This window comes from Hippocampus guttulatus, chromosome 1 (assembly GCF_054856545.1).
Source record: "Hippocampus guttulatus isolate MCC_2025c chromosome 1, RoL_Hgut_1.0, whole genome shotgun sequence".
In the NCBI taxonomy this organism is placed as follows: domain Eukaryota; kingdom Metazoa; phylum Chordata; class Actinopteri; order Syngnathiformes; family Syngnathidae; genus Hippocampus; species Hippocampus guttulatus.
The window spans coordinates 2,449,521-2,465,229 of record NC_141261.1 but is presented as its reverse complement, the minus strand read 5'-3'; positions in this window follow the sequence as shown (position 1 = coordinate 2,465,229).

Below are 15,709 nucleotides of genomic sequence, written 5' to 3'. Positions count from 1 at the left end.
TCCAGTCATCCATCTTCTATCCCCACTAGTTGCAGGCGTGCTGCAGCCTATCCCAGCTAATTTTGGAGAAAAGGCAGGGTACACTGGTCACCAGTAAATCGCAGACAACTGTGATCCACCACTAACAAAGACAATCAGAAGTAGAGGTCAAGCCTCGAAATGATCATGCTGAACACGAACAAAATCTGACACAGACAAATTGTGCATTACACTCAAGTGTCAACAGTAATAATGACTCTCGTGCTTTCTACAGAAAAAAAGTTGCTTTGGCTCGTTCAAATAAAATGTCATTCCACTGAGAAGCCATGTCATTATTTATGGTAATGCAAGTACTATTCTGTATACACGGTATTCATTCGTCTCCAACAGTCGGGTGAATAGCTGCCAGCATGTTCATTCGAGTAAGTGTCCTCTGGCTGTGTGAAACGACCCGCATGTGAACCTGCTAATCAGCTTCAGGATGCATTGATTTAGTCCCGGCAGGAGAGGCTGACAGGATGAGGCTGAGAAGGCAGGGATGGAACATGATACGCTGCATCCATGAGAAAGAGTATGTACGTGAGAGGTAGAGTGGAAAAAGACAAGTATTGATTTGGTGGCAGGCGGCTCCTGACAGCTGTGCTAAGATAGCGCACCCTCCCTCTGCCACAGTCTGCAGCTCAGCTGACAGGGAAGTGCCTAAGAAGATTAAGCTGTAAATCCCACTGATTTCCTGTCGCCCCCTCGTTGCCTTATACCGGCGCCATCCCATCCCCCATCAGCCAACAAACTGTCCCTGCTCTCACAATTATAAGACTCCTTATTAATGCCTATGACATTGATTTGAATGATTTCAGGTCTTAATGGCAAACGGTATGAAAGGATCTCCACTGGATCAAAAAGCCGTCCTTCAGGTGGAGGATGCTTTCGGCAATGACTTTAGCGTTCATTTCATACTTGGCATTTCTTTCCTTCCTGTTGAGTCATAACTACGGCACCACCAGCGGAGCAGAGACCAAAACACCCGACAGTGTTGGGCGATACTATTCCACCAAAGGCCTGTGGGTGTATGAAGAGCGCGTTCCAAAAAGGGTGCCAACTGCTCTTGACACAACAAGCGTTATCTCATCTCGTTGATCTGGTGGGTCACTGCCTCACTTGGCACCAAAGCAAGCAAAATGTGAAAATACATTTGATGGACTTTATGTCACAAACCTATACATCATTGATAAGCGATAATATAAATTTGGACCCCTTTCAGAACTCTGACAGGCTTGTGAGCGTGGCACCCGTTATGTACCAAAAATTAAAAGCTATGACCTTGACACATTCATGTCTCTTCTCCAAAGTATTCGAAATTGTTTCTTTTTCTTTCATAATCCTAATATAAAACTGACTATCTACATGGGTCGCAAAGACACTCAATACTGTTGTCATGATGTGATAGCAATTTTTGCAACATCATAGAATGTAAAGTCCCTGACGTAATTATTGTATTGAACCTTATGGTTTAATTACAATATACATAACACACAGCGGCCTCGGCTCTTCTTGAGTAAGACACAACACACTTGACACACTATTGCAAGACGCTTTCTCCCATTCTTTACGGATCATCTCTACCTACATTAGCTTGAATGGGAGGTGGCCACAACACAAGAAATGTTTCTCTGCCGAACGAATGAATGAATGATGGACATTTCTGAACACATTTAAGAACTAGCAGGTGGATGTTTTAAATAGCGATGCAATAAAATAGTATGCGGGAATGTCCCAGTCTTATTCCTGATTCCTCTGTTCACTGCTTCTCCTGCCGCCCTGCGCCTGTCAATGAGCTCAGAATTAGAAATTCTAACTGGCATGTCACCACTTTGAACTGAAGGCTTGAAGTGCTTTGAGTCTGCTGCTCCCTTGGATGCGCCAGGCAAAGTCTGCACATTGATCTCTCTGACTTTGACACTCTCCCTCCTTTCTCACTCATTCCTTCTCTCGCCGCTGGCCTACTGCTCTGTTTTCAGGCTTCTGCTCTTCTCTCCTCTGCACTCCATTTATGAAATAGATCAGAAAAGTTCTGAGACGGGTGTTGCAAAAAAATGGATTTCAAACAGACCACTACAAGTTTGGCCCATGTTGGCCAGACTGTCAACTAGCAATCCCCCCCCCCCCCCCCCCCAAAAAAAATCCTGTAAAATGTGCTTTGTTCATGCATGAGCAGAGGCGAAATTTGTGGTCGGACAGCTAGTGGCTGCTTTACCATGACAACACAGCTGTTCACAATGCTCTGAGTTAGTGTTGTAACACGTACGATTCTTGTTGGTCTTGAGAACATTTGGAGCGGCAGGAGAGGTCTCCCAAAAGGAAGTGGATTTTGTCATCTACAATTTTTTTCTCTGCTAAAGGGAACTTTACGGCCTTGAAATATGCATTGACGTGTAATTTGCCAAATACACTTGTTTCATAATCACACCCGGGCCGTTTTATGTGGATCGAAAGCACAGTGAAAGGCTGCTTTACGTACACACACAATATTTGAAGATACAGCGTAAAAGATATCCTAAAAAAGTATTTGAATGAGCCATGGTAGGAATAACCATTTGTGAAATGGCAACTTTATCCATAGCGTTGTTAATGTACATGGACAGAAGTAAAACCTTCATACAGTTTGTGAAAAACCCTCGCGAAGAACTCCATCCTTGCAGAATGTCAAAGCAAACAGACGACTGAATTATGTAACAGTGGTCTTCACTTTTTCTAAGAAAAAAAAAACGGAATGGAAAACATAAATCCGCATTTGAGTAAGCGCATTTTTTGGTCTTGCTCTAGGTTTGAGTTACTCCTTTGGCCTCTCCCGTGTTAATACACATGTCTTGGGAGGCCTTTTGCTCTTTGTACTTCATCAAACCTACCAACAACAGACAGTCAGTGTGGAGAAATGAGGAGGTGCCATTTGTTGTTGCCCCTTTTGAAAAGACGGCGACAGTGAGAGAGGGATCGCGCTGACACCAAAAGCACCCCATGGCGGTGACCTTGGGACCCCCCTCGACCCCCTGCCTCCTTCATTGAAGTCTGCAGATGTGCCAGCCTGCATGATAATGGCTTTCACAGGAGGAGCCCCTTACAGTGCCGATCTATAAATCACACAGGGGACACAGAGCTGACTGAGCCTTCCGCGTTAAGCATTTTCAACTCGGCGCATTTATGACTGTGTGTGCATGCGTGCTTGCGTGCGTGTGTGGGCGCGTGCGCATGCACGCGCTGCTCATGGAGATCCGTGTTGCATTATTGATAATTCTCAGGAGAGGGCTGAATGTGCGAATAGTAGCAGTGGCAGGGGAGAGGAGAGGAGCAGGTCGGAATGGTTGCAGACAGATATCAGAATGCTTGGGTGCATTTGGCTGACCTGCCATGCATTGACACTCACATCCAGCGAGACATCTCCAACTTCTAATGCTGACAGGTGAGGTCTCTGGAGAACAGCAGGGAAGGAGGCGAAGAAGCAGGAGGACGGCACACGGCTTTGTGAAGGACATTGATGTGACATCTGTTTGGCGGCATGTGGAGCTACTGGAACTGATGGAATTGGAAGGTCGAGAGAAGGCAATACTGGCTTTTGGTTTTTAGGGCTGACATGATTCATGCTTGTATGACCTGCACAATTTACACATCGGTGACAAATTAAGACCTCCATAAATCAGAAAGGAAGCTACAAAAGAACAAAGGAACGCAGTAGTTCAGTTGTTGGCTGTGGCGCCTCAAAGTGAGGTCTCATCTGTTAAATTGTGGAGTTTGTACATTGGGGCTGCAACTAATGATTATTTTAGTTATTGCCTAATCTGTCAATTATTTTGTCGATTAATCAATGAATGGGATTTAAAAAAAAAGTCTTGATTCCCATCCCTTTATTTATATTATTTAAAAATGGCTGTGTAGAAAATGCAGGAATTATTTATTATTCAGTTACTCGTTTGTACTCCAACATGTCAGAAAATAGGCACAAAAAAATTTAATTGTATTTTAAAGTAAAAAGTTAATTTGATTCAACACAAAGGTGATCAATCTGCGTTCATGCAGAAAGACAAAAACCGGACAATATTTACTGTTGAGAAGCAGATATTCTTTGGATTTTGACAAATTTTAATTAATAAAGCGATATAAATGATTCACAATCAAGAAATGGTTTGTGTGTACCTAAATATATTTTTGACGCTGATTTCAAAAGTCTTTACTTTTTTTTTCTTACAAAGCACATCAGTTTCTTGAGATTCTTGCATTTTTGGAAGCTGTTGCTGAACCTTACCCTTATTTTATAAATATTGCTAAATATATCGATGGCTAGATTTTACGATATCACATTATTTTGTTATTATATTTGTAATAGTATTAAGAAAACCTGATCACCTAGAGAAAAAACTAGGGCAGATTCATAATTGGCACACAAAAAATAATCGAGAAATGATTATTTGCATGTCTGATCAAACATTTTGTAAAAATATTTGACTAGTATTAGCGCTTAAATCCACAATCGATTAATTGTCGATTCAGTGCACCTCGACTCTACATCATAGGCCAAAAGCAGTTTAGGTCAGCTAAAAAAAAAAAGAAAAATCTCACTTTTCACCACATGTATGGATGCCTACAAACTCCAAAGAAAAGAAACAGCCTTCATCATGTGTAAGCATACTGGATGTAGTGCACATACATAAAGATAATTTTCTGATATGCATCATGTTTTTTGTATCACACAGGATTGGGCTAGATACAAATTAAGCAGAGTATTGGGTTGGTGAATGATCAGGAGGCACTACGAACCGTTCACAGTCACTTTTAATAACAACAACAACAACAACAGTATTTATAGAGCACTTTCAAACAGCCATCGCTGCCTACAAAGTGCTGTACATGGAGCAATTTAACATGCACAATAAACAGTAAGACAAATCGGTAATAAAGGCGGTAGAAAGCACCAAACAGTAAAACCAAGAACAAATCTAAGTCATACTGAGTCGAATGCCAAACAATACAAGTGAGTTTTGAGGAGGGTTTTGAAGATGGGCAGCGAGGAGGCTTGCCGAATGTTCAGTGGGAGGTCATTCCAGAGAGAGGGACCAGCAACAGAAAAGGCTCCATCCCCTCTGAGCCTCAGTTTAGTTCTTGGTACTTCTAATAAAGTCTGGTCCACAGACCTGAGGCGCCGGGCAGGTGTGTAGGGGCGGATGAGCTCAGAGAGGTAAGATAAAGGTAATAAGAGCATTGTAACTCAGGTTTTCATATTCAGCACTCTCCTACATCTGTGTAGCGGACTGTACCCTTCCTTCGTTCGTTTTCTCTTCTGCCGACTCGCAGGTCACGCTCTCAGATTCTTCGTAGTTTGCTCCCAGTCCTTCGCACGCTGGTGCTATCTACTGGTAGGGAGTGGTACTGCCAGTAATGCTCAACACAACACAGAGGTGTGCGGGTGTTTCTACCTGAATCGCGCGAACTCATAAAGAACTGACAGGATTGCAAATGGTCGTAATTGGCTTCTGTCAGCAGTGGAACCTCTTGTGGTAATGATTGCAGTCAGAGAGACAGCCCGTCCTCCCTCAGACACCGCTTATTGATCGCCACTCTTTTTCCATCATCATCTGCCTGCTACCATTCTGGGCTAATATACATATCTGTATATATTTATACCCCATCCCCCCACCTACCAGTAGATAAGAATTTAATATGCTCGAAAGGAGTAACGCAGATTCAGACTGCTACATTTCTTTAGTTGGAAATCAGGTCCTTGAAGCAGATGAAACCAAGGTCATTGAGGATTTGTGGTGTGTAATCCAATTCAAACAAATTCAATATATTTCAATGATCAAATACATTAACTGATCACAAGCCAAGAGAGCATGCATTCCATTCAATATAGTGTAGGTCCCTGCCATAAGATCCACAACAAGCAGCAGAAGAAGGTACAGTTCGTGCATTGAGGGCCATCTCCAGTGGAGAAACTCAAAACGTGGTAATGTCCATGGTCTCCCGATGTCATTAAATGCAAATGATTTCAATCCTAAAATTCTGGTTTCATTTACAGTTATGCCCATTGTCCCCTGACAGTTAAGGGACCATACTCTCGTGTTGATGTAGTTATATTTAAATTCTATTTTAGTGGTTATAACAGTAGCCTAAAAACCTCTGGATCTAACTGTTACATCTGTTCCATGTTCTCAAATTTAGAGTGGCGTTACGCTGTCAGATTGTCGTTTACAAGTGTATAACGAAGGAATACTTTCATAATGTAGGATGTAGCGACATGATTTGACATGACATGGCCCATTTTAACGGGCAGATGGTGTATCTGTCATGCATGCTAATAGCGCTTGTGCAACATATGCATGAGATGGGACCTGAACAGCCTCCTGACTGCTTGTGAATACCCACATCTGATGTTGTATGTTAATCTGCTAACCTTCAGGGCACCAGGAACAGAAACCAGCTTGGGAGAACCAGAAGAAGCTTCTCTACACACACACAAAAAAAGCTTTGAAGCAATCTTCTTTTCCTCCCTGTACTCAAGGGCTCTTAATGAGTGTGTTACTTGATACTTAGTATAGAAAAGGGAGGTTGGAACTACAGTTTTGGTGTGTGTGTGTGTGTGGGGGGGGGGGCAGGGGGGTGAATGGTCTTGATTAGTCATTGAAATAGCTTTGCATAAGACAGGTGGAAGAGAAAGAATAGAAGCAATGTCTTGGAGGTTGTCCAGAACTAATTTTGTACTGAAGACAGCGGAAGAATATGGGAAGCTGAAAATGGAAGCACACAAGCTCTTTTGCTGAAGTCACAAACGACCGGCCTTGGCATAGCATTAGGAAAAAAAAAAAATCAATGATGATAATACAAGAAAATAATGTGTGGGGTTTGTATGTTGTCCATATGCTAGCTTGGCTTTTGTTCGGGTACAAAGGCTTGTTTGGTTGAGTGAAGACTGTCCATATGTGCGAATGTGAGTGCGAAGGATAGGTGCAATGCGATCGATAGGTGAGCATACCCCGTCGCTCATTCAGCTGGGATAGACTACAGCTCACCGACATTGCATTGATGGATAGCAAGAAAAATGTTGACATTCACTTATTTTTTTGTGCACTGCCATGAATCAGGCTAATTTGCTACTTCTATCTAAGCCCTGTTATTTGATATTAAGTGAAAATGAAGCATTTTGAGGATTTTTTTTTCTTCTCAAATGAAAACAAAACAAAGCATCAGTGAATGCAACATATGGGGGCTGCCTGGCTAAAAGTACCATCTTCAAAAAAAACAAAAAACAAAAACAGGAAAAAATAAAATCAATCAAAAGCAAAGTACGGCAACATCGAGCTTTGAGGTATTACTTAACTGAAGTGGCATTTACCACGCGGCAAATTGAAACAAGCTGATGGTTCTCTTGGATGGTTGATTTTGAACAATGAACAGATTTTTTTTTTTCTTTCAATCCAGGCTTCCTTGGTCATATTACCTGAAAGTTGAGGGGAAAACAAGCAAAGTAATTGCAACCTGTAGAGTGCCAAGACGCAGACCAGTGCTAAATGACAATGTCATCCTTTTTGCATCGAGTGGACAAATAGGATCAGCTGGCATGGAAGCGGCATGTCTCTGCCGACCCGCTGGCGATAGCCGAGTATAACCGAAAAGATATCATCCAGACGCCGTCATCCATTATGCCAAGCCTTGCCAGCCACAGATTTGCATATGGAAATGACACAAGTGTTTGAATAGGATTCACGCTTTACCATAATTGCCTTCTTTATGCATTCACAGATCACCGGATTGGTTCATTTCCGCATGCCCACACTAACACTGAGTCAATGCTTCAGAATCTTTGATAAGTACGAAGAAAATTTTTATGTCGGGAGCAACTGGAACCTGTTTTGATTGGCTGTCAACGTGGGCGTGCCTACGCTTTTGTCATGACTGTCGGTGACAAAAAGGCAGTGACAATATCATTTTGCGAAACACTACTCATGCCAGTTTGTTTGTGTTCCTGTTTTCTTTTGGCTTTTCAGACATGGCGGCTGACTAAAATTTAATCCTGTTATTGGCCCCATTCCGCTCTTAAGACATCTGCGGGATGGAGCAGGATGTACTCAGGAATTGCCTGTGCATCTCTTGTCAAGTCTGCGAGAGGGATTTGGACAGAATGCAAACAAAAATAGCCCATTCATGTGTCAGAGTTAAAAGGAAAACATCCAAGCCTACACTGAGGCCATTTTGCCTCACCTCCCGAAAGAGCACAACAATAGCGCCGACCCATCTGTGAACATATTTGGTTTTTTTTTTTGTTGAGGTCCATGTTCTTTATCAGTCCATAAAACCTACACTATTTCCTGTACTTATACGAATTACCACTAACGGTATTCCCGGTGTTTAACAGACACCATTTTATTGCCCTGTTCTGACAAACCCCCATTTCCAATGCAGTTGGGATGTTGTTTAGAACATAAATGAAAACATTCTTGGCCAGATATTCATCCTGAACAGTATTTTGGTGAAAGTTACGAAAGTAGGTTCATAAGATTAGGACTGAATGCAACAAAATATCTGAGCCCTTATGACCTCACCTACTGCTTTCCAACTCCATCATTTTCTTGCACTTCCAAAATACATGTGAATAATCCACATCCATTTCCACCTTTTTTTTTAAGAACACCTTTTTGTGAAAGCACTGATTTCAAACTGAGTGAATATGGCTAAAGATAAAGTTTAACAAAACAGAAAATACAATGCGACAAGCATATCCTCGTGGCAGTATCACTATGCTGACGCCTCACGACTGGAGAATTTTTCTATCCCCATGACAAGAGCTTTAAGTCGGAAGTGGCTTGCCAAGCAATGCATTGTGGGGAGGCAACTTGAACTGAACCAAACTTTGATTGTTGACTCTTGTCTTAGTTGTGATGGGGAAGGTGTCTCGGAGAATATTAACGTTCGATTGCCTTCCTCGAGGTTATCTCCTGCTCCCTGAATTCATTTTATGTATTTACTTTCGGAAAAGATGACCGTTCTTTTGACCGCATCAATTATTAGATCATGCTTATTGCCCTTCGTTCTCTTTTCCTTCACATTCATAATCGCCTTCTGCAACAACCGTCACATTGCCTTTACTAAATGGCTTTTAGGTTGTCGCCCGGCCTTTCATGCCAAAAGCTTTAAAAGCTCTGGAGGGCCATCATCTCCCCCGTCACATGAGCATTTGCGGAGTCTAAATCAAGCAAGTGTTTCAGAGGCTGACTCACTCCTCCTGCAGGCTGTGTGGGAGTCTGGAAGCTGATCAGTCGGCCTGAAGCTTGCAGGTGGACGGGTTGCCACCTCCAGCTATCTGGACGCTGGAATGAGATTACGATGCACATGGAAGCAAGTCCATCAGTCACACTTGCATGCATCAATTTACTACAGAGGTTCAATTCCATTTGTATCTCGATATTTAACCACAGTTCAAAACACAATTCTTTTTTATTTTTTTAAAAATGACATGAGCGAATTATTATGTATACATTTTTTAAGTCCGACATACATTATTTGATTTTTAATAATATTATATTTCTATTGTTTGTAATTGATCAACATGATAAATACATTTGTCAGAGTAAGTTGTCCTGGCCCACTTCAATTCATAATTGTCATGGCTAATCGGCTTTGTTTATGAACGTGCACGTTCACGTTCCTGTCAATTCCAATAGATCCTCATAAAAGTGGAATTTGGAACACATGAAATTTTATACTTACGGATAATAACTGTACTTTGTGTAAATGTACAGATAATGAGTTCTGCAAACATTCGCCTCATGATTTACACTTTGATTTTGATAACGTATAAGATAAGAAAACCTTTATTTGTCTCACAACGGAGTAATTCCCAATTTACAGCAGCAAAATTATGAAAAGGAGAAAGTAGAAGACAAAAAGTATATCATTAAAAATAAATATAAAATTTAAATATAAATATAAAATTATATATATATATATATATATATATATATAAGCATATTAAAAATGGGTGAGTGGGGGTGAGTCCAGGTTTTCAGGTCTGTCTATTCAATAGCCTGACAGCAGTCAGCAGGAACGAGGAACGTGTGTCAGTCTCTGGCTGAAGGAGCTGCCCAGTGCTGTCAGGGTGGCCTGGAGGAGGTGGGAGGGTCTGTCCATCATAGCTGTTAGCCTGGCTAGCATCCTCCTGTTGCCCACCTCCTCCAGAGTATCCACGGAGCAGCCCAGGACAGAGCTGGCCCTCCTGACCAGTCGGTCCAGTCTCTCCCTGTCCCGGGCTGAGATGCTGCCTGACCAGCAGATTATGCCATAATGAATGGCTGAGGCCACCACAGAGTCATACAATATCTTAAGGAGTGACCCCTGAACTCCAAAAGACCTCGGTTTTCTGAGCAGGAGCGTCCGTGTTGTTAGACCAGTCTAGTTTATTGTTGATAAGAACACCCAGGTACTTGTCGGAGGTCTCCCTCTCTATGTCCGTACCCAGGATGTTCATCGGTGCAGGTGAAGACTGCAGAAATCCACAACCAGCTCCTTAGTTTTCCTGAGGTTGATCTGGAGGTGGTTCTGCAGGCACCAGTCCACGAAGTCCTCCGTCAGTCCCCTGTACTCCCGATCATCTCCGTCCATAATGAGGCCGACGATCGTGGAGTCATCACAGTATGACGATAGACAAGAACATCTCATGTGATAAAGCCTCTGATGACAAAGGAGCTGTACATAGTCGAATTGAAGGCTGTTAAATTAGCATCATTAATATTGCTTTAAAACCCGCGCTGGCAGGTTAATGATCATCTCAGACTGACTCAGACAGCTACGGGCGGAGGATAAGCGGCTGATTCATGTTTCATCTCGAAGTCTATCAAAGAGATAAGGAGGGAGCGCCGTGCTTCTTCTTCTTATTATTATTATTTTAGCCACTTACTGTTACGACCACTAACAACAATTACAAATAAATTTGTGGCAGTCGTTTCTGTAAATGTTTGTTTTAAAGACTTTTAGATATGCTGGAGTCAGATATCCAAGAAAATATTTCACCATTAATGTAATAATTTGATGAGATGATCTGTATTGTGAATGTGAATATTTACATGTTAATATCACTGATTTACAGTCATTAATAAAATAAACTAAACATGACCATCTGTTCTCTCCTGGTCCAACACTCAAAACTCCCTCAGTCAAACATCTTAACTTTTTTGTTTGTTTGTTTGTTTCTGATTGATTATTTCGCTAGCAGGCCACTTTTTGCTTTAACTCACAAGTATCCGTATTGTTTACTTGGCACATTTTAAAGAAAGGGTTGCTATTCCACTTTTTTCACTGATTGATTATGTGGTAAGGTGAAACATTGGGAAATACGGACAGTGACAATTCTCTCGTTCTCCACGGAAATTGCCCTCCTTGCAGCTTGACCTCTGGATACGTCTAAGCCACTTACAGTCCGATATGAACAGCTTGGGAGTTAGAAGAAAAGCGTCCTGCTCGCTACAAAGTGGAACCCCCCAGGAGGTTTATTTCTTGCCGTTTTAGTCATGACTGAAAGAGACAGGCCAGATGAAGGCAAACAGAACCAGCAGAAGACTTCAAATTGACCAGACAGGAAGAAGATAAACATCGGCGTCGTCACAATCAATTAGTGGAAACAAAGAAGAGCACCTTTCCAAAACCTTACGGATCCATCTCTTGTTTTCAATATTCATCTTAATAACATTAATGTAATCACGTTAGCACAATAAAATAGCATTTGACTATTCAATGTTGATTAAAAGAAGTGTGAAACCTGAGTACTTTTGCATAGTCTGCTAACTGTGTCAGTGCCATGTTGCTTTAAATATGGTTGCTGTCAAGAATTATGGGGAACATCCTTTCAAAAAGGTTGGTCAGCAGTAACCTTTGCTAAAGGTTGCATCCACACACCTTTCCTAAACAATTTTAGAATTCAAACGACCTATCCTCCAAGTATTTCTGGGTCATCTCGCAGCGGATAGGTTTGGAAAGAAAACTCCAAAAACGAGAATCCAAAGAGTCCCATCCATAGTTTGGGCGAGAGGAGTGTAAAAAAACAACTCTGTCAGTCAGACACTTAATTTGTTCTTGTAAACGGCCCCGCATGAACTGCCACCCTGTTGTTATTCAGTTATGAAATTGATGGGAATTGACGCACATCCGTTTTCTACATCATTAGATTTGCGGGTGAACTGGATGACTGACTGGGCGGGAAGCATGGTGGCACACTGAACTGGTTGCCAGTCATGCGCAGCAACCATGAACTCATAATTCTTTTTGTGTATTTTGTGTGTGATTGCCTTGAGTGCTTAATTTGGTGCCCTGTACACAATGTGAGCAGCCTCTGCTTTGTCAGTGCAACACCCAAGAGTGTGCGCATAAATACTGTGAGACATTTATTTAGTTCTGGCCTCTGGGCATATTATGACTGAGGATTCCTTCGGCCTAGGGACAAGGACGCCCCAGTTGTTTATTCTGTAGCCGGAAATCACAGTGCATTGCTGTCACAATGTTTAACATATTTTCCATCTCATCCCGGTAACAATCGAGTCACCAATCGTTAAATTTGGGAACACAGACAGCTAAACGTATGGACTGAACGCTTTCTGTGATTGGATTTCGGTCTTGTTTTCCCCTTTTGCTCCTTCAATGGGTTAATAGTGGCGTACGCCGCATGCACTTGCACGTCCTCTATCTGCATGTGTCATCTTCACAGCCGGGGCCAATCCCGCAGGAGTGCTGCTTCATCAAGTCTGCTTGCTAGTGGGTAGCAAAGGGCATCATCATCAGATTAGCCTCTGATCACTCATCCTAAGTAGTTATCCCTGCACAGGCTTCTGCAGCTCACAGACATAATTGATTTAATGGAGTGTGTGCACTCACTCACTCTGTCTACATCTTTGTCTCTCTACTTCAAGTTCGCTCCAGAGGAGTAATGTTGGAATGCAGGAATAGGCAACTTAAATGCTGGGACGGGCAACAGTTTTTCGTCAGTGCTACTGGGACCATATAGGATAGGACAAAACATCTGCTCTGAGTATATTTCATTTCTCCTGATAGATTTCTCATTCCACAATCCGCTATTCAAAATCAAAATGATTTAAAGCAAACAACAAAATAACCACGTGATTACCTCCCACCCCCACCCCCGAGCGTAAAGGGCTCTCTTGCATAAAAATTACCATTCAAGGACAGCACCAAACTGCTGAACAGCAAACCAACGTGGTAAAAATTAAGTATGTGCATTTTTTGTTTTGTTATTAATTCACTAAAAACTGTTATATTACTGAGCTGTCCGTGCTTCATGTTATTCTAAAACTGCAAAAAAATTATTAGGCCTACTCATGTATTAGTATTGGGCATTATAAGATCTGGTACAAGCGCAACTATGCCGTGTCTGCCATCTAGTGGTGAATGGTGAAATAAAAACATTCTTGGTATGTTCGAATCTAACTCTTTAACACTAACCCTAGGCTACAAGTTCTGTACATTGAGACATGGTTAATGGAAAATTACTGACCAAAATTACTTTTCAAGGTAACTGTGTGGCAACACCGAGAATATATCACGGCTTCCTGCAAATAACAAGATGATCATGATATCAGTCATTTATTTCACAAAACCGGAATAAGATGTGATGTATATGATGTCACAGCGTCATGAGCCAAGAGCCCACTGGGTGCCTTGGCTCAATGATGGGTGGGAAACACCGCTTTACCTACAGTACCATTGTGGTTGATACAGCAGGGTAGAAACAAGAGATTTGGAATACCCGGTAGATGAGTTCTCTGGCTACCCTTCACAACATTTCCCGGTGAAAAAAGTTGACTACCATGCGGGGCAGACATGTACTATTCTTACTGCTTGGGGGTGGGGGGGGGGGTCTTTCTGTATTTAAGGATGACATAACAGAATCATTGACATTGTCATGATGTCACGCTCAGGTAGCATTTGACCTTATTGTTGCTGAGTGAACCACTGAGAGACAGTCAAGGCCATTTGCACACTTCTCTGAGCAGCGACTATTCTTTATCACTTAGTTTGTACCACAGCAGAAAATCCATCGTTTCACTGCTCTGAAAAAGGTTTTGGTTGAATTTGATCAATTTCATGTCGTCAATTGGTTGTATAAAATTAGATCATGTGGAGCCAGATAGTCACAAGCCAGACATTTGAAGTGCCAGACATCTGCCGATACTTTAAAAATGTATCTGGATGCAGCCACTTCTATCTATCCATTTTTTAAATCCGCTTATCCTCACAAGGGTCGCGGGCATGCTGGAGCCTATCACTGCTGTCTTCAGGCAGCAGACGCGGTACACCCCGAATTGGTTCACAGCCAATCGCAGTGTGCAACCACTTGACGAAATGAAATCGACTCAATGCGGCACACCATTTTTTTTTTCTCAGTATGGACGGGGGATTTCAGTTCGACCACGTGCAGAGCACAGCAGCGACTTTACCTGTAATTAAATGTATAACACGAGCATAAACAAGCCTGAAAATTGCCGCGCTCGCACACATGAATCCTCATGGCCTTTTGCTCACACACTTGCTCAGCTAGATCAGATAATGAGGCCACAGTGCAATTACTGAAATCAGGTAGGCAGGTTTGGGCAAATTAAGCCCAGCATGGCGTCTGCTTGCTAACGTGACATGATAATTGGTTGGCGCGCCATGATACACAGAGACAAGGACATCCTGAGGGAGTAGACGGAGATAACCCCTGGAAAGGATAGTCACATAAAGACTGGCGCAATAACCTCTGCGCCAATATGTTTATGACTAAGGACAGAACGGGCGATAGCAGGCAACACTTTATTTGAAAATTAATAGACTGTGGGGTTTCTTTGCCACTTAAGACACTGAACCCCCGGTGTCGTTCCGTCTGCCTCGCCCTCCACCCCAACTTGCTTTTTACAACTCTTCCAATGGTGGAGCCATGCACAGGCCTTGGATACGCTTCGCTAAGTGCAAGGGCCATTTGATTATCTGCTGGCCCGTCCTTGGTCAGACAGGGATGTGCTCAAAATCAAGAGGTTTATGACTGGATGGTGCTAGACAGTGTTTGCCTCAGATACATTTAATTGAAGTGCAATGAAGCCGATGTTCACTCGCAAAAAATGCTAACTCTGCAACTAAATACACACATTAAATGTTACCTTAGTGTGGAGGAAAAACATTTGGCTGTCGGCATGCTGAGACATCGGCGTACTCCAAGAGCTCAATTCAGCAAGCATCAAGGAAGTAACTGTGCCTTTGTTTTGATTTTTAAGCTAGACCGCATATGAGAACCAGCGTCTCCATCGAAAAAGAATATTGAATGGGAAGAATACTGGACCGAGGAGGAAGGTAAATGGGCGATCGTCATTGCCAGCTGGACATTGGAGTCAGAGGACATAATGATCCCAAGTGTTTTTGGTGTTGCCAGATGCTCCAAAGAATAAGTATAGATCGTGACATATTAATCCTTCTGACTTTTGCCGCTTGTTTAATTATTATTGACAATCGTTGACTGATTGTACAGCTTGGGGAAGTAACTGGACAGATATACAATTGCATTGTGAATGTTTGGAAGTGAAGGGACTGTCAAAGGTTGACAGCACTGTACGCGTGTAATGATAAGTGTCTGATGGGGCAGGTAAAATGATGTGAGGCTGCTGGACAGTTTTGATGGTGTTACACAGCGTGAACCTTATTTTGCCCA